Source organism: Protopterus annectens, chromosome 2.part1, assembly GCF_019279795.1.
Source record: "Protopterus annectens isolate FY-2018-M chromosome 2.part1, PAN1.0, whole genome shotgun sequence".
Lineage (NCBI taxonomy): Eukaryota > Metazoa > Chordata > Ceratodontiformes > Protopteridae > Protopterus > Protopterus annectens.
In genome coordinates, this window is record NC_056729.1 from 153,565,258 (window position 1) to 153,585,696 (window position 20,439).

The window sequence follows — 20,439 nt, forward strand, 5'->3', positions numbered from 1 at the left end:
AAAAGCCCCCTCCCCATCCCCCTGGGGGGTTTTTTGGGGGGGAAGTTAAAAGATTTTTGCTTTTTTTTTTTTTTTTTGTTTTTCCCCCCCCCCCCCCCTCCCCCAAAAAAGTTCAAGAAAGGGGTTTTTCCCCTCAAAAAGGGAATGGGGGGAAGCTGAAAATATACCCTGGGCCCCAACTTGCCCCTGCACAAAAAAATTATTTTGGAGCAGGGTAAACGGCAGGTTTATAAGACCTCTGGGCCAATGCCTAGTACATCCATGCCTATAACAGAAAATTTATCTATCACAGAGTTTAAATAAAATATATCATTTGTTATAAAATTTATAAAAATATTAATATATAAAATAAAAAAAGTTTTTTTTTAAACAAAAAAACTTAGGGTGCCCTGGCAAAAATTTTGGCGGGGTAAAGGAAAAACCCCAGATACAGAAAAAATTAAATAGCAGATTTGAAAATATTTGGGGTGGGGAACCCAGATGCAGTCCAAAACCCAAAACTTTCATTTTCCAAAAAAGGGAAAAATTTTTATAAAAAAATTTGAAAACTAAAATTCATATATTCGGAACTGACCTGCAAAAAAATTTTAGGGGGGGGAAATTTTTAATAAGGTTACCCCAAAAGGAATAATTTATTGGGGGGGCATACGGGAAAACATGCCCAATAAAAAACCAGGGAAATAAAAATCCAAGGGTTTTCCCCCCAAAATTTGTTAATAATAAAAAAACAACCGAAAAAATTTAAGGGGTGGGGGCCCAAGCTATTTTTTTGATTAAATACCCTTTAAAACACAAGATTTGCAAATAAAATACTGCAAATTTTCCCTTTCCCAGACACCACCTGGTACAAGACATTCCATTTTCCTTTAAAACCTTTATGAAAAAATTTTTTTGAAAATCAATAACATATTTCATATCTGCATAAAATGTAATGGGGGGAAGAAAATTTTAAAATCCCAAAATAAAATAAAATACAACCCATAATCGGGGATACAAAAAAGGTAAAATGTTAATAATAACCCCAATTAAAGTAAGAACCACAATTTGAATCAAAACCAAATATAACCCCAACCAACTGGCCACCTTAAAATCCAAATGGCGGGTGTGAGTACCCAAAACAAAAAAAAATTTTCCCCCCTGAAACATATACCCCAAAAAAGATAGAAAGGGGTTTTTTATGAACAAGTTTCTTTTAAAAGGAAGTTTGGCTACTTGTCCACATTTAAAAAAGCTTTTCATATGGGGTTTTTTTTATACTTTGAAATGCATACAAATAGATTAATGCAACTCTCAAGCAGATCATTTAATAGAGTAATCTGAAAGCATAACATATGTAGCTGTCCAGGCCAAGGCCTGCAAGTAGTACAACAGTAAAGACAGACTGGGCCACAGGATAACAATCAATCAACAGTAAGTAATGCAGATGTATAGTCCAGTACTCTGTATGCAGTCCCTAGTGGGAAAAGACGTAAGTTGACACAATGGGATGTATCTGTTACATAACAATGCATAACTGAAACCATTACAATCACACTGACAAACAGAACAGTCTGTATGGCAGTAAGCAGTAGGCCAGCAATTTTCCCAAGTTGTAATGTATGGTAATGTACATCCATAAACCTTAAGGCAGCTTACTCCTAATATTGCTCACATGTTCTAACAGTCTAGGTTATTTATTGTGCATAGCCCCCCATAGAGTGACTTACAGGGGCATATGATACTACTACATACACTGATCTCTGGACTGCATAAGGGCACACATGAAGTGTGCAAATGAAGCCCATACATATATGGACCCAACCCCACAATATGTGTGGGGGCCACAACAGCACTGGAATGATGGCAGGAATGGCAGCATGACATACTCACAGGCCACTACATAACAACCCCTGACTGCATGTCATATGGACAAAGCCTGGTATGTAGATGGAGGACAGAGGCTGGAACACATCCCCATATGTGAAATAGTGTTGCCAGACACTGAGCAAGTTACTGCAGGATAGTCTGCAACATACCCTTAGTCAGGAATATGAAGTCAGAAACACAAATGGATGTAGCCATGTATGATAGCACTCAACACACACACTGCCAGTGATATATCTGACACAAGACCTGTGTGATGGACAGACAAAGCATAACAGGCACACCTCTAGCCATCATGTGGATAGGCCCATGGTTGAGAGCTATGCAGACAGAATGCATTCCACCTGAAGGTTGTGCAGGACTAGTAGATGAGGATGTCCCAGGGTGGGTCACACACGTGATGTGGCCTGGTAACATGAGCAGATGAGGTGGGAGAGGTGGTTTTATGGCAACCGTTCCCTAAAAATGCTATTGTGTCACTGTTATAGAACATATGTGGGTAGTAATGGTCCACACAATCCCGGATCATGTCCAACAGCATGCATAGATATCCCCCATAACACATAATGACAGATGTACAGCAATCACATAGCAAATAGACCACATGCATATATGGAACCACAGTGGCCCTTACAATGGCATGCAGGTGACATTGTCCATAACAGGCCAGCAATGATAGCGTTCCCACAGGGAACATGGCTACAAACACATAGCATAAAGTGTGGTACAATATGATAAATGTCCCAATGGTAGGTAAGCTGTAGCCATACCTATTGAGGTGTGTGAACAGTTTGTTGTCGCAGATATTATGGGGGGAGACAGAGAACTGTATTAAGACCAGTTGTTTTACATTGAGAGGGTTTGTGGTCTGCACTGTAGTGGCAGAACAGGTAGCTTACATCCTTCTAAGTTGGGAACTGCTGATTGAGGGCTCAGTGTCTGTTATTCTAAAAGTATATTAATTCTGGTTTAAGCACTTGGGCTTTCAGGCCAGTTATTTTACATTAAGAGGGTTTTGTGGTCTGCACTCTTGTGGGAGGAGAGGCTGGACTCTGCCCTTCTGAGCTGGGAATTTCTGGTTGAAGGCTTATAGTGCATGCATATCTGAATTTCTTCTTACTGACATTGGTACACCTTGTTTGCTGTAGCATAGACTAGATCCAGGCCTGCTGAATCTAGCTTTGTTTGTATAACTTGAGCACTAATCCAGGCATTATTTAAAGTATTCAGTTGTATTTATTACTGCTTGGTAGTAACTTGGTTAAAGTGTAGCTATCATTCTAAGTCTTTTGGATTAAGCACTTGGGCTTCAGACCAGCTGTTCTACATTAGGAAGGTTTGTGGCATGCACTATGGTGGCAGGACAGGTAGCTTTCATCCTTCTAAGTTGGGAACTGCTGATTGAGAGCTCAGTGTCTGTTATTCTTAAAGTGTATTAGCTCTGGTTTAAGCACTTGGGCTTCAGGCCAGTTATTTTACATTAAGAAGGTTCGTGGTCTGCACTCTTGTGGGAGGAGAGGCTGGACTCTGCCCTTCTGAGCTGGGAATTTCTGGTTAAAGGTTTATAGTGCCTGAATATTTGAACTGTATCTTACTGAAATTGGTACACCTTGTTTGCTGTAGCATAGACTAGATCCAGGCCTGCTGAATCTAGTTTTGTTTGTACGCTTGTTATTTCCCTGGAATGCTAATTCCACCTAAAGCCTTGACTTCTCAGCTTCTGTGGATCCCTAGTGATATCTGCATTGCTTACTGTACTTATTTCCTTGCTTCGCTTGAAAGAAAGTTACTGTTTGTCGTTTTTGCATTTAAGTTACCTGTAACACATTGCACTTGTTAACTGGCACTTGCTCACTAAAGCAATTATAAGTCAGCACTAAAAATTAAAAGCACTACACCCTCGCTCCCCATTGGCCCTTGTTTTCAATTATAAAGGAATTCCCAATATTATTCTAGCATGTCCAAAGGTCAGTTGTCAATCTCCTCTCCGGTCCAGCTGGTGAAGAGGGGAATCTTGAGGCAATGTTACAACTGCCTCATGTACACAGACAACCCTCTCCTCCTCCCAACAAATTCCAACACATGTGAGAGATGCAACCATATAGCCAAACTGGAGGCTAAGCTCTCTCAACTCAGTACTGGCATAACCAGTCAGGAGGAGAAGGAAACCACACTCACTACAATTCCAGTCTTACATAGACCTACCACGACAGCAAACCAAACACATAATCACACAAAACATACCGGAGGCTCTAAATAAAGATCTGCCTAAGCAGCAGAGACCTCCAAAGCAGACACCCAAGCAACCGCTACCCCAAAACAAAACACGTGCAACACATATCTCACAAAGCCAGTGTGCCAAACAGTCACAGCCCTTAAGGCTAAACAACACACCTGATACACTTGTAATAGGTGACTCTATCATCAGGCACACTGACGTCCAGCTCACCAGGCTGAACAAGGAGAAGGTCATGGTGAGCAGCCTGTCTGGCGCTAGGATCCGCCACATAACACAAGCACTCAGGTCACTCCAAGGCAAGTACAAATATGACTCAGTCATTGTCCATGCTGGTGTGAATGACCTGAGACGTACCTCCTGGACTACATGAAAAGAGACATAGAGGAGCTCTCTGAGCATGTAGCCCAGGCTGGTATGACCCTGACCTTGAGTAGCATCTTACCCTCACCAAGAATGATGCCACAATATGAAGACAAGATGATCAATTTCAACAATTGGCTTAAGTATTGGTGTCATTCAAAGGGGATCCAATGCCTGTCAGCTTGGGATGATATGCACGACAAGCCACGATGCTTTACTAGGGATGGCTTGCACCTGTCACCCCTGGGCTTTTGGATATTGGCAAAGGCTCTTGCTACCCCCATAGTGCCTTTTTTAGGCAAGGCTCAAAAGACAAACCCACCTCCATAGGTATCACAAGGGATAAGAAACTAAGAGTAATGCTACTCAACGCTAGAAGTCTAAACCTCAAGATGCATGCACTCGAAACTCTCCTTAGCATGGAGAACATCGATATCTGTGCAGCAACAGAAACCTGGTTCAGGACTCCTGAGAGCACCCCAGCACTACCAGGTTATACCTCATACCATGCTTTTCGGCCCCAAAACTTGGACCGAACCACAAAAGGAGGGGGAGTATCGATATTCATCAAAGATACCCACACCTCCAGGTTGGTGGCAAAGCACGAAGCATCAGAGACTATCCATGTGCAACTAACAGTGGGTAAAACTGCCTTCCAGTTTATAGCCTGCTACAGACCACCCTCACAAACCCAGGAAACCCACTTGGCCTTCCTGAGAACACTGGAAAATATGAAGGTCTCTCCGAACACCATTATATTGGGCGACTTCAACTACCCAAACATAGATTGGGAGCATTACTCTAGCTCCAACACCCTTGCCCAAAGGTTCCTAGAATTCATAAACTCAAATGCTATGGAACAACTTGTTACCACTCCCACAAGAGGGGAAAACATACTGGACCTGATCATCACCAACATGGGGACTCTATGCTCCAGACCAGTAGTGTATCCCTCACTGGTAAGATCAGACCATAAACTGATCTCACTGGATATTCACATCCCGACCCCACCCCCTGCCCAGAAAACCACAGTGAAAAACTTCTCTAAAGCAAATTTCACACTCCTCAAAACCGAGGTGGAATCCTTCAAAGCCCCCGGGCCTGTGGAAAATACGGCCAAGGACCGCAGAATCCTTTATAAATGCATTCTATGAACACCTTCAGGAATGCATGGATCATGCAATCCCAAATAAAACCAAGACCCAATCCTCCAAAGGCAGACGACCTGTCTGGTGGACCCCAGCCATAAACAAACTATACAATAGAAGGAGGAAGCTACTACATGATAGAGCAAAATCCCAAAAAGGGAAGGCATCTCTGATCAGTATTAGCAAAAAACTAAGGGCACTCATAAAATTGTCAAAGGCCAGCTTCGAGAGATAAATTGCACAGGACACTAAGGATAATCACAAGGCTTTCTTTAGTTATGTTAGGAACCTGGGTGGGAATTCCCAGATATGCTCAGAATTAGTCCAAAATGACAAAAAATACACTGATCCCACAGACATTGGCAACATCCTAGCTGACAGGTTCAGCGCAAACTCCCCTCCCACCAAAAGGGCAAATATCTATCCCAGCAGAGTGCTGCCCCTAACATCTCAGATGCTCAGGTGGGAGCCGCCTCCAAAGCAAAAACACAGCATCAATGGGACCAGACGGTGTCCCAGGCTGCGCCCTACATGAACTCCAAGAAGAGCTAAACCCAAACATAAAACTACTATTCAATCTCAGCCTTACTACAGGATATGTACCCAAAGAGTGGCGTACAGCAACAGTGGTCCCTCTCCACAAAGGTGGTGCCTCAACGGACCCTGGAAACTATCGCCCCATAAGCCTGACTAGCTTTCTCTGCAAAGCAATGGAAAGGATCATCATTGACCTCATAAATAAAGATATTGGGGACCTACAGACACTGGATCCTACTCAGTTTGGCTTTGTTAAGGGCAGATCCTGCCTCTTATACCTGGTTGACTTCTTTGAAACAGTCACCAAGGCCATTGACGAAGGGAAGGTGGTCCACACAGCCTATCTGGACCTCGCAAAAGCCTTTGATACAGTACCCCACTCAGGCATTATAGATAAGCTCACCAGCTTAAATATAAACCCCTATGTCACTAGATGGGTTGCAAACTGGCTCAAGGACAGAACCCACATGGTTAGAATTGCTGGAGCCATGTCAGACTCCAAACCAGTTACAAGTGGCATCCCACAAGGCTCAGTCCTGGGACCTCTCTTGTTTGGTATATATTTCTCGGAGGTACAGGCCAACATGGAAGGACTGTGGCTGACCAAGTTCGCAGATGACTGCAAACTGGGCGCCATAATCGACTCTCCAGCCGACACAAGCATCCTCCAAAAGGGCCTCATAGAAACAGACAACTGGTGCCAGAGCCATGGCCTCAAGCTAAACGCCAAAAGTGTATAGTCACCCCTTTGGCAAAACAAAGTGCCCACAAATTACCACATAGGTGGTAATCCATTAAGTACAGAAGAAGTAATTAGGGACCTGGGGACCCAAGTTGATAGCAATCTCTCATTTGACAACCACGTGGCCAAAGTGGTTAGAAAAACATTTTATATAGCCCACCTAATCATGAAGGGATTCACATCTAGATTAGGGAGGTCATCGTGCCTCTTTACTCATCCCTCATCAGGCCCATAATTGAGTACAATGCCCCTTTGGGATGTACCTTACCAAACACCTGCAGCAACTGGAAAGACCCCAAAAGTACCTCACCAAGAGGATCAAAGGGCTGAAACAGATGCCATATGCTGCCCGGTTAAAGAAACTCCAGCTCTACTCAGTGGCATACTGCCTGCTCAGAGGTGACCTGTGACGTGGCATAAGGCCATGTCCAACCCGGAATTAAGGGACATGCTGCACCTCAAAAATCCAAATCCCATCGAGCTACGCCGAGAGACTTGAACCTCAGCACTGAAATAAATAGGACATGCTGGAGGGACAGATTCATAACCCAGAGGCTCCCTTCACTATGGAATAAAATCCCAGTCCAGCTTAGGCAGAGTCCCTCATTGACTCTCTTCAAGAGGAATTTTGATGAGTGGATGGGAGATCGTAGGTTTACCCCGGGTATCACTTCTGTGTCACTGTTAGACAGAGGCACAGTATACTAACCTCGAAAAAGGGCATAGCAAAATTAATTTAAAATGGGTGGTGAAAGCCAAACATACTCTGGCTAGGCTTATAAATGCCCTAGGGCAGATAGCCTAGTATGAACCTATGAACCTAAGAGCTATGGTACCCATTGCTGTATGAGTTGCACAGACCTGTTTCCATTTTTATGTCTTTCAGGCAAGATGTCACATGGCAGGTTACCTGTGTATTCAGCGGACAAAAATGAAGTCATCATCCACCACCTGGTACAGCACTACCAGATGCTGTTTGGAAGGACAGCCCATGAACAGCAGGACAAAATGAGGTCATCATCAACTGCCTGGTACAGCACTACCAGGTGCTGTTTGGAAGGACAGCCCATGAGCCCATACTGTGTACATGGGTGCAGTGTTTTCCAGGGGAAGGGGCATCACCTACTAACACAGCCCTTGCATCACACACATGTATACTGTTGCTAGCATGTATTGATTATAGCTGCACTGCATGCTGTTGAGTACCATATGTTATGCATGTTGACAAGATGGGTAATGGGGGGGTCTGTGTGTACTACAAGGCTAGGTAAAGGGTATACCTTGGCATCAGGCCACTTGTAAATGTCTGCAGTGTAGCACAGGGCTGCAGTGTCTGGATTGGCCCACTCAGGTGGGTATTGTATTCACCATCCAGTCAACTGGGTTACTATTTGGGTGGCCAGTGCTGTGCAATGCTTGCCACGTATGTGTTCTATAGTCCATGACATGGACATTGTCTGGGATGTGCACACATCCCACATGCATTTTCTGTGACATGTGGAAGTGCACCTGGGGTGTCTGGGGCATGTTGTGTACAGATTGTTATCATCAGATGTGCCATTCCTGATCTCATGTGGTGGAAACTGGCAATGGACACCAGGGTGACCCTGCACCTACATTGACAGCATGATACAGGTATTCCCTGGTGTCAGTGGCATTTGTCCATACAGGGCATGTGTTTAAGGCATGGTATGTCCTTTGTGGGTTACATTTGATGGCATTACAGTTGTGCAGGTATCCAGTGGGGAACATAGTGAAGGAGCACTGTATCCAATTATGTGCCTATTGTAGTGATGGGACAGGGTGCCATGCCCTCTGTAGTCTGCTGCAGTCACACCATGGTTACTATCTTTGGGCAATATGCAGGGGGCTACCAACAAAGTGGTTGTTGCCTAGCAAAGTGTGTTTGTGTATGAGACATGGGTTGAGAGTGTTCTCTGGGTACAATAAGGGTTGCCTAAATTGTTCGCCAGGCCTTGATATCACGTGTAGGGGTGTGGATTGTCAACCACAACCTCTCTGTTTTTTGACATCTGTTATCCTTGTAAGGTGGACATTGTGACATATAATAGGCCCGCCATATAAGAAATTTGCAAAACCCGCTCTACAATGAGTCCAGCTGTCACACACTCACAACCACCTCCACAGAGGATACAAATGACAAACGCACACACACACACACACACACACACACACACACACACACACACACACACACACACACACACACACACACACACCATGTCTCACAGTTGCCATGTCTGGGATTGGAATTCCTACCTAACTAATACATCACACTACAGCATTATGCAGTTATAGCATGCGCCATGGAGATTACTGGGCTAATCTTACCCCAAAGGTGTATTTCAATGTTAATGACATCAGCAGGCTTGCCAAAGAAGGGCAATGGAAGTTGTAGTGACTGTGAATGGCATCAAAAGCATTGCTCTCTACACAAACAAAAACACAAACATCTACACTTGCCATGTCTGGGAATAGAACCCCGGCACCCAACCTTCACAGAAGGCACACACACTCACTCACCTACCTGCATGTCTTTAAAGTTCACTCGAAGTTCGCTCCAGTCGACCACCAAACCATGCTACTACTAATCTATGAACCTATGTGCTATGGTGGTGAGAAAGTTCTTCTACATTGTGCAACGTATAAGTAAGGGCAAGACATCCAGATCTAAGGAGATCATAACCTCACTATACTCTCATTAGACCAATAATAGAATACAATGCATCCTTTGGCATCTACCAATAGCTAGACCAGACACACAAGTTCTCACTAAAAATAATACAGGGTGTAAATAACATGTCCTATGTGGACCGCATCAAAGCCCTGTCCCTGTACTGAGTCTCTTACAGGCTACTGAGAGGTGATCTATGCCTACCTTACAAGGCATTCTCCCATCTAGTCCTGATTAATCCTATACATTCAACAAACAAACAGCACTGGAATTACCTGATCGAAGGATTTAAACCTCATCTGTGACATAAGCAAAACATGTTGGAGGAACAGATATGCCTCTCAAACACTACCCCTTTGGTGGAACACCCTTCCCATTCATGCCAAACAGAGCTCTTCCCTAATCCCATTCAAATGCAATTTGGACCAATAGAAGGGAAACTAAATTCACCCATGTCTTGTCACCTGTGGACGTTAAGGATAGGAGCAGCTTGTAGATGCCCTAAGGCACAGGCATATACCAAAGTCGCTCTACCCCTACGACACTGATAATTATAAAAATTGGGGCATGAATGGCTAGGCTTGAAAATGTTCTTTGGCCATTAGCTAAGTAACTTCTTATGATCTTAAGAGTTTTTTTTTTTTGTTACAGTGACATGCAAACACATGAAAGCTGTGAAACAAGAACATGTTAGAATCCATAAATACATATAATAACCAAAATCAGTTATAGTGGAATGTAAGAAAAGGTAAGAGTCTGATTAGCAACAAGCTTCTCTTTAAATAAGATACACCTTAATGGGCAGATTACTTCCACTAAGACATGCTTGTGTGATTAAATTCTAGTAGCTGCATGAAGTGCATCTACATTACATTTATGCAATGTCATACTATTTACTTACGTGGTTTGGCCAATCTAATATTCTTCCCTGTATAGAGATGTTGCATTATTCTTTTAACTAGATTACCCCTCTGTGCTCAACAATATTTTAGGCAGTCTTCATGTGCAAGCTCCCTACATGACAAGCTTATAGTCACAAAATTGAAAATAACAGTAGCTGGGAGCATTAAGCTTCTTGAATGCAACTGAAATAAGGCAAAATTAAATTGCTGTCTGTGGCAAGATTCCTACACATTGTGCATACTGCATGGGGGCAGCACAAAGGGAGTACCCATCAAAACCATATACATACCCATCTATAAATGTAGTGACATAATTTAAATCAGTCCAGTAAATCTTGTCGCAACCGAGAGGCATTTACCACGTTGAGAGCTAATATATTACTCTGTCTTATACATTATAATTTAAATTCGTAAGTATACTAATACAGGTGGTATATTTTCAGTCAAACAAGAACTCCTATCACTGTAGTGTTATAAGAATCAGTGGTGCACTAAATTCCAAATCAGATGACATACATAGCTACAAAGACATTCAGCTATAGCTTTGAAATCCCAAAACTATACTAGGCTTTGAGAACAACCACCATTATATCATATCCTCATGAAGAAGTAGATGAGCACAATGAAGAACGATAGCTCCACGGGCCCAAATAACATCCCAGGAAGTATTACTAGTGCTGTACAATATTCTCTACTATAGGGTTTGCTTACCAGCTATGACAAAGATCCAAAGTGGTTCCTATTCAAATGGAGGGTCTACTGCTTCCTTTGGCAAGTACCAAACCATTAGTGTAATCAGTAAAATGTGCAAGGTAGAAGAGGAAAATTGTACTTGTTCAGGTAGGCATGGGTGGCCTTTTACATCCGGATAGTAACCATTATGTAATTATGAGATAATATGTCACTGGAAAAAATGGTATTGTGTCATATAAGTAAATACACATTAATGACAATAAAAAATGGCAATGAACCCAGACAGTGAAATGAGCAATGATATTTGGTCATTACCAATATGGGTCAGTTTTGCACCCCACCAAATCAGACCACAAATCATAATTCTTAAACTCTTAGTGCAAGAAATCAGCACAAAGCCTAAAATAATGTGTGACAATGGCATATAAATGCAGGTTGTGTTTTAAATTTTGCAATTATAAATTTAGAAAAGGTTTCTCGTCCAGGAAAAAAAGAGGTCGGTGTTCCCCGCTACTCGTCACTCATTAGAGCCATTATAGAGTACAACACCCCTTTTTGGTATGTACCTCACAAGACATCCTGCACAAATACCTCACAAAGAGGATTACTGGCCTCAAACAGATGCCCTACGCAGACCGTCTCAAAAAACCCTAGCTTTATCCCATCGCATATCGCCTGTTCAGAGGCAATTTCTGCCTAACATACAAAGCTATGTCAAACCCAGAGCTGTTGGGCATGCTCCACTTAGAGAAATCCCAATCCCTCCGAGCTACATGCTCTAGGGATCCAAACCTTGTCACCACAACAAACAGAACATGCTGGAGGGATAGATTCCTGTCACAGAGACTTCCCATACTCTGGAATAAACTACCTTTTATTTTATTTTATTTTATTTTACATTTGTTAACCGGGCTAGTCTAGCTGGATATATGTCCATTTTCAGTAGAGGCCCGAGGAGAAAAAGTCCACACACAACTTTCAATCATCAAATTTACAGAGTACATATATAAATACAAACAAAATGAATTATCATTTAGTGTAATGAAATCAAAAAAAAAAAAAATATAATCTAAGAAGTATCTAAGGAAAAAAAAAAAAAAAAAAAATGTTTGTTCAATCTATATCAAACAAAGCTCCTCATTAGCACTCTTCAAGAAAAATATTGATGATTGGATGGGAAATAGGAAATTCACCCCGGGGATCACCTCTGGGGGCTCAGCTCGACAGGGGCACAGGAAAATAATTTTCTTGGGTGGCAAAAGCCAGGGTACCTTTTTGGCTAGGCTTATATAGGCCCTAGGGCCAATAGCCTAGTACCTACCTATGAACTAAATGCAATCTTGGGTACTGACTAGTACCTCTACTGTATTACATTGGGTTTAAACGGCTAGGTTAAAAATGACCTCCGGCGCAATAGCCTAGTAATCGCTTATGATCTCCTATGATTCTATGATTACAACGACCAGGGCACAAACACACCGGATCTTGTCCTCATTAATATGGGAGAATGTTGTAAATCACTTAGTGTAATGTTGTCTGAGGAATGGTCAGACCACAAAATGGTCTCCTTTGAAGTAAAAATAAAATCCAGAACCACAGCTAATCCTAGAATGTTCAGGCATTATTCTAAGGCTCACAGGCCCATACATACTATTACCTGATAATGTGGCAACATTTCAAGCCCCCACAAACCCTGAGAACTCTGCTGCCTCTGGACAACTGTTCACAGAAACGTTATACAAGTATGCTAATAGCTGCATAGAGGAAGCTGTACCCTCCAGGAATAAGTACAGAAGTAACTTAAAAAAAATACTCTATGGAATCACAACATTGGGATGCTGTATAACAGAAGGAAGAAAATCATGGCAAAAATTAAGAGGTGTACCATCCAGCACTTTCAACTTAAACTACTCAGTGTAAAAATAATGTCTACCAAAGCCAAATTTGAGGTAAATTTGGCCTCTCACACCAAGGACAACCACAAGACATACTGTAGCTATATCTGCAACCTGAAAGACAATACACAAATGTGTGCAGAGCTCATTGTTAATGCAGCCACATATACTGAGCCAGAAGATATAAAAAACTATTGGCAGACAAATTCAGGTCTAATTTTGGCCCTCTCTCCTAAAAAATATCAAATATAACTGTCCTGCTATCACTAGGAACAGGTCTTCAATGTCCGCTGTAAGGCCAAGAACAATGCATTGATGGGCCCATGCATGAAACATGATGCATCAGGCCCTCTGGATTGCTATTTAAACTGTAGCCACCAAAAAGGATTCATGCCTAATGAATGCTGAGCAGCAATAGTCATCCCTCAGTCCAAAGATGGGCCATCTACTGACCCTGGAAACTATAGCCCCATAATCTCACTAGTCTCATATGCAAATCCATGGAAAAAATTATCATGGAAATGATCAATAATGACACAGGAAACCTCCAGACACTAGACCTAATGCAGGTGGGTTTCATCTAGTACAGCTCCTGTTTACTCAACCTGGTGGACTTCTTTGAGATGATCACCAAAACAATGGATGAGGGCAGAATGTTTCACACTGCCTACCTTGACCTGGCCAAGGCATTTGACACAATACCCCACTCAAGCATTGGTTGACAAACTCAAGAGGTTCGGTGTAAACCTTTATGTTATCTGGTGGATACCCAGCTGGATCATAGGAAGACTATTTTTATGCACCTACATACATGTGTGTGTATGTGTTTTTGCAAATGTATATATAAATGTGTGTCTATTTTACATGCACACACACATACACACACATGCATATATATATATATATATATATATATATATATATATATATATATATATATATATATATATATATATATATATATAAACAAGTGGGTAATCTACCAGTGTAGTACCTCGCGGGCGGTTCTGCGCTGGTTAGGGTGTGTCCACATTGATTGGCAAGTCATTGCACATCTGCGTGACAAGGTATGCTAATTTCCCCTGTCCTAAGCTAAGTACTTTTTAGAAAAACTACACTGGTACTACACTGGTAGATCGTGTGGCACATATATTTTAAGTGATACTTAACAAAGCTAAAACTGCTGTCCGCAAGGTAATGTGGCTCCGAGAGAGGGGCAACTTGTAGCTCCAGGCACACATTTAGTTTTTCCAATCTAAGATGCCACTTCTGTGTTCAATTTTCCATTAAACGTTGTTCGTTTAATTGAAGGATGTGGAGTATTTTAATGTAAAGTTAGACTTGTTTGGCACTCGGTTGAAAACGTGTGTTTCTAATGCATTTTATTGCATGTGGAGACTATGAATTAAATGCAAGCTGGCATGGGATAATTGGGCTGTTTGCAGACCAAAAACATTGAGTTTTTCCTTCAGGTATAATTTAATTCCCAAAAATTGTCCATGATACTTCCCTTATTTGTGACCGAAACTTAGAGATTGTCTTGTTTCTAGATTTAGTGGTACTAATACTAAACACATGGCTTTACGCTCTGTTTATTAGATTAAACAGAAGAACGATCTTTAGAAAGTGGTTTTAATAAATACAGGTAGTTAACCTAGTGGCATTTGGGTCCTTTTCTTGTGTGTGTGAACAGCCTATTTGACAGCTCTAATTTTGCTATAATATAGCTGATGGCCCTAATTTTGTAGTTTTAATTTTTTGGGGTGGACCTGTTGAGTGGTTACCATCTTCTATCGCTACCTTTGCTTTCGCCTTGTTTGTGGTACCTATATTGGTGCTGCATTTGAATGTACAGTAAATAGCGTGGTTGGTTATTTGGTAATTGGGATGGAACACCTGATTCCAAACAAACTTGCAAACTCGGCCCATGAGATTAGGCCCAGTAGCAACTTTCTTCCCAGATTTCATTTTCTGGTGAGTCGGATAATTAAAATTGTTCATTATCAGTTATTAGTAGATGGAAAAAGAAATTGTAAAAAAATGTAATAATTGTACTATCTTTTGACTATAATGACCAGTCTTAATGCACCGATCATGTGCTACATGAAAGCTAATTAATATGAATGTAGCTTCATAAGGCGTGGACATGTTAGGGGCGGGATTTGCTACTGTGTATCCTGCGAGGTACTACACTGGTATATTACTGACAAGTGTACATACACACTGTCCCATACAGTACTGATGGACAGATGCAGCTCCTAAATGCTTTATCCTAGGCATGGCTCCACTCAAATTACTTATGGTATGACCCCAGTTATTCTCATAATATGTAATTATCAACCATGAGACATGTAAGGCCAATCTATAACCAAATGGGATAGATTATTTCAAACACAAAAAGGGAAATTAGCTAGATAAAATGGTCTGCAGGAGCAGGTTCCTAGTACTTAACTATGAACCTATAATCTTACGTTTCTGATGCACATACAAAAATGCATTAAAAAAATCACCAAAAACTTGCAATGCTTTAGAGATCCAAAAACTCTCTCACCAACACAACTACACTCTCCATTAATTAACACTTCCCCTCACTAGTTTATGGAACACCCATTCCTACTAACTTCCAGTCAGCATAAAAAGCAAAATGTGAGGAATGCTATAAAAAGGTGTCTAAATTATCAGCAAATCCCCATTTCAGAACCCAGTACTGTATAGCACTGAAAGCCTTCATTGGTTAGAATTAAACCCATCAACTAACCTATACAGAGCTCCTTCACACCTACTCACATGCTTGTCCGGTACTAAATACCATTCTACACAGCTATGTTCCTGCTCCATCACTTTGATTCAGTGAGGAAAAAACCTTTCTGTCCATAGCCCTATCAAATCTGCAGGCCATGATCTATATTTATACCATGTTGCTAAGGCCTGGGACTCCTTATATATATATCAATCAGATCGATACCCTCCCTCCAGTCCTTCAAAACCATTCAGAAGTACTTAGACAAAATCTGTCTCGGTTTTTGCCCAACCTCAGGATAATGATATTCCTAAATATGAACAACTTCCTAATCATACCTTACACTTCCTGACTCTCACTTTTCACTCACTTCCTAGCTTTGTCTAGATAAAAGTGGACAACCACCCACTTGGATGTTAACGGTGGTCAGACGTCAGTAAAGAAATATATTTGGCCTTGTCCTTACAAATGTTTCCCCTGCCTACACCCCACTAATATAATATAATATAATATAATATAATATAATATAATATAATATAATATAATATAATATCATATCATATAATATACAACTTGTGATTGCAACAGCTGCCCAACTGAAAACAAAAAAATTATACCCAAATAATGAAATCTGTGAAAATAACTGGCCAACCACACCACAAGAAAAATCATCAGACTGAAAAATATGAAAGCAATATTACTGGTAATTAACTACTTCATACTGCTCAACTATCTCTGATTTTGCCTTATATTATTACCCTTCTCCTTATAAAATTATTTGATTTTCTGGTAAATCACTGAAGATTACAGTCTGTAATGTCAAACATTACAGTTTCATACTTAGTATTTAGGAAATCCATGTTCTCCTACTAACTTGAGATAGGGTAATATTTAAAAGTTATACCTGATTTTGGACTTGTAAAGACTCTGGTGGTCAGTAGTCTAGAATAAACCTATTAACCTACTAGTCATGCACCAAACATGGCACAACTATACACTGAATGCATCAGTCATACTTATTTCTTCCTACAACATATACTCCAAATTCAAGATTGACATAAATAATGAAAGACAATTTAAATATCCTCATACATAAAAATGTACAACTAACCTGTAACATCCTTCACTAGGCTTGTAAGCATGTACCAGAATGTTTCACTGGAGCCATCCATGTTCTTGTGTGAAGTGCACTATTGTTTCCTTTGATACAGCAGGAAAACCTACCCAGTATCTGAGCAATAAAACATGGTCATACTCATTTTCACATACAGCACCAGGAGGTAAAGTGACAACTGCTTTCACAACCCCTCAACAAAACTAATTCTGAACTTATTGTCACTATCCACAAAAGGAAAAGACAATAAATATTGTATAAAAATACATAACTAATAAGCCACACTAACATTCAAAAATGAATGCATCTTCTTAGTAGGGCTAAAACACTGCAGAGCAAAGCAAAAAGAACACAGTAAACCTCCTAGAAAACCATACCACCAAGCAATCAGTTAAAAAATAGCCAGTTAGCAACGGAGATAACACTCCTTCATTAACACAAACACACAGTGAAATTACTGCATTCATAGTGCAGGAAAATTAGCAACCTGTAAAGAATTCAACCTACAATACAAAGCTTTACACTATATAAACCATGCAACATGGAAACAAAAAGTACATCACATACTGCCAACTTAAATTTCTCCAGTAATGAAACCAAACATGAGATGTCATCAATAACACACAGTTTAAATCTGAATCTCCCAAACATAGAAATGTTCACTTACCTGTAATGTACAAGTGTGTAGTCTAAGTCCCATTAATTCTTCAAACAGCCATCTCCCTAAGTTAACTGCTTCTCCAGATGGCTTACACAGACTTTAAAGAACAGCTTAACCAGCATTATATCGCCAATATCTGTAAAACTAACTTCAGAATTCAAGTCACCTATAGCAAACAGTCACAGTCATTTATAATCCCACTGTCACCAACCAGAAATAGTGAAATTCTTTAAAAAACTATCAATTTAATAAGAAATGCTGCACTAACCTCTTCTCCAACCTTCCCTTATGACTGTGAGTTCTACAACTAAGCAGAATTTTGTAGAGAGCGACACACATATTTCATAAAATGGCATACCCACCCCCAAAAATTAAGACAAAAGTTGTCTGTCCACATGATGCACATAGACAATATCTGACTTTACTACTTTGTAATGAATGCATGAATAGATTATACTGTTTAACACATTCAGATAAATACATACATTCAAATGTATGACATTTTTAACAGCTCAGCATTTAAATGTCTCATTCAATGAAATGAAAGTCAATAGCAAGCCAGAAACCAATGCACTTAGCACCTCATCAAGTTGAATATAACCATTTTCACCTCTGCTGGCACCCATTGTTTAACCCACTATGTCCAAGATCAGAAACATTTAACAGAAAGCCAAGGATGACTGTAGCAATTATAGAATAATTAACATGCAAAACCAATTGACTCAGGCTTCTCTTACCACAAACTGAAAATGATGTAACTATTTTTTATATAAATTGTCAATGTTTTAGTTAATGTAATAAAATACAAGATACTGAATTTTGCAATGCAGATTGACATCTGCCCAAAATGATAATAAACGTATCTATACAGTTGTAAGAGCCCTACTTATAGGCTTGTAACACACTTGGAACAGATGTGAAAAAATTATTTCAATGAAAATCAGGGGACCCACAAATAACAGCTGCCCAAGAGGAAAGCTGAGAAACAGAGGATGACATGAGAGGAAACGCATTCTTTGCAATGACATGCTTTATAAAGCAGGACAGCAGGAATTGGTGTTGATAATGGCTGACCTGAATGCACATATCAGGATAGACAGAATAGGATATGAGGACTGCCTGGGTCCACATGGGCGGGGCAGTAAGAATACAGATGGAGAGGCCACTATAGACTTCTGTCTGGCAAATGGCTTGATAGTATAGGACTTCCTTCTACTAAGGAAAGGACAGTGGGGTACAATCAGTGACTGTAAATGCATCCCTAGTGAAACAGTAGGCCCACAGTAAAAAACACTGGTTGCCACAGTCAGTTGCAAGCAGTGGTCAAACAAGGCTTCCAGGGTCAACAGAGACCAGGCTGAAGACCTAGAAGATGACTGGAGAGAAATCACAACAGTTCTAGGAATTGCTTAGGGCTCTAGCACCTCAAGAAGAGGAGGAAATAACTTGAGTTGAAAAGGACTAGAATGGAGTCCCACAGGGTTCGGTCCAGGAGTCCTCTACTGTTTGGTATCTACTTCTATGAAGTTCAGGCCAACACAAAGGGACTCTGGCTGACAAAGTTCGCAGACGATTCCAAGTTAGGAGCTATTAACTCCCTAAGTAATGTTGACATCCTACAGACAGGCCTCACTGAGACCAATGACTGGTGTCAGAACCATGGCCTTAAGCTTAATGCCAAAAAATGTGTCCCTGTGAATTACCGTATTGATGGTAGTCCACTGAACACAGAAGGTGTTACAAAAGATCTGGGCACAGAGGTTGACAGCAACCTCTGTTTTGACCAGCACATTGCCACTGTAGTGAAAAAGTCCTTCTATGTGGCACATCTCATTACTAAGGGTTTTGCATCCAGGAAAAAAAAAGATCATTGTCTCCCTCTACTCTTCACTCATTAGGCCAATCATTGAATACAATGCCCCATTTGGCATGTATCTCACCAGATACCTGCAACAACTGGAGAGGCCGCAAAAGTACCTCACAAAGAGGATCCTAGGCCTTAAACACTTTTCCTACATGGACAGACTGAAAAAAACTCCAACTATTCTCTGACTCATATCGCCTACTTAGAGGCGATCTCTGTTTGACTTACAAAGCCATGTCTGACCCAGCCCTGCTGGAAATGCTACATCTGAAGAAATCCCAATCTCGCCGCACCACACAGTCCAGAGACTTCAACCTCATTACCACAATCAACAGAACATGCTGGAGGGACAGGTTCATAACCCAGAGACTGCCCATGCTATGGAATAGACTTCCCATACATGTCAAACAGAGCACCTCATTGGCCCTCTTCAAGACAAAACTTGATGATTGGATGGGAAATAGAAAATTCACCTTGGGGATCACTCCAGTGGCTCTACTCGACAGAGGAACTGGGAACTAAGGTTGGTCAGCACGATGCCAGGGTAATTTCATGGGCTAGGCTTGTAAAGGCTACAGGTGCATTAGCCTAGTGCACACCTATGAACCCTCCTAGATATGGGCAGTCATTGCTAACTAAGATCTTGAGTTTAGCCTAGATCATTTATATTGGGTTTCTCCAGTATTATATTGGGTACAACTGGCTAGGCTTCTGAATACTTTTGGGTCAATAGCCTAGTAACCACCCATGAACCTATCAAGTAACAACAGTATTCTTGCTTTCAGTCATCGAATTTTAGAGATGATAATGTTATTTGTGTGTTGGTGTACACTCAGCACTGCATGTTTTTTCAGGATAACTGTTGCCATATCCCTAAGAATTTGGTGGTCAGAGGTGCTTAGGAGGAAGCAAGCTCAGCAGCAGGTGGCATTACTTTGCCATTACAGAGCTGGAGTTCTTCCTGGATATACAATCAGAAAGCAAAC